The following is a 947-nucleotide window of genomic DNA, read 5'->3' as shown; positions in this document are numbered from 1 at the left end:
GGCAAATGATTGTGAGCGACGCGAGAGCCTTTCAAAGTACGTTAAAAATGCAAATATTTGCCCCTCCGCCGTCAAATTTCAATTTACGGGTTACACATATATTTTAGCATGCACCACATGACTTGACCTATATTAAGTTGAAATAGACACAGATAATAATTTCAAAATGTTCTAACCTTATTTGCTGTAAGAGGCAGGTCCAAAAGCCGATTTAACGTGTTTCGCTCACCATTTGTCGCAATTAAAGCAGTATAGTTTCCTTCTTTGTACACAATGTCCGATCTACATCACTAATTTTCATCATATTTAATGGTCGAATGCCATCTTTGATCTTGTTTCGGCGGTTATGATCACCACTGTATCTAACTCAATAACAGTAAGTCATTTGTGGATAGTTGCTTACTTTGCACTACACCAAAATACCATCACATTTGAACGATTGCTGTTGGACCTTGAATCCTTCGCAGTGCTTTGTTATTTGTTCGTCACGCAATGCTGTCATCCCATTTTAGGGGGTAGGGGTAGGGCAATTTCTATCCTGATACGTAACCACTTGGAGCACACAATCTTGTTGATTAGGAAGAGAGTAAGTAAAGGAATGAAAAGAATGACTAGTTTACCTTTGTCTCCTGAATTGTCTCCTGTTGTCATCTCTTAAGCGACCCGCCACATACATTGAGTAACACTCTAAGGCTAAACTCGTTCCTAGGTCTTTTCATGCTGTGCAAAATTTCTTTGGTTACTTTTTCCCAAACATTTTGAACGAAATTCCGAAAATTCACCCGAGTCTCTAAATTTCGCAGCTTCCACAAAACCAAACAACGCAAATACAAAACGAAGGGGTTTTATTATTATTTTTTTACAACTTGGCAGAATTTGTTTTCAAATACTTTTGCGGAGAGTCGAAGCTTTTGCAAACTTTTTTGTTTTTTCAAATAGTCCACGTT

Source organism: Montipora capricornis, chromosome 12 (genome assembly GCF_036669925.1).
Source record: "Montipora capricornis isolate CH-2021 chromosome 12, ASM3666992v2, whole genome shotgun sequence".
Lineage (NCBI taxonomy): Eukaryota > Metazoa > Cnidaria > Anthozoa > Scleractinia > Acroporidae > Montipora > Montipora capricornis.
This window is presented reverse-complemented; position numbering follows the sequence as displayed.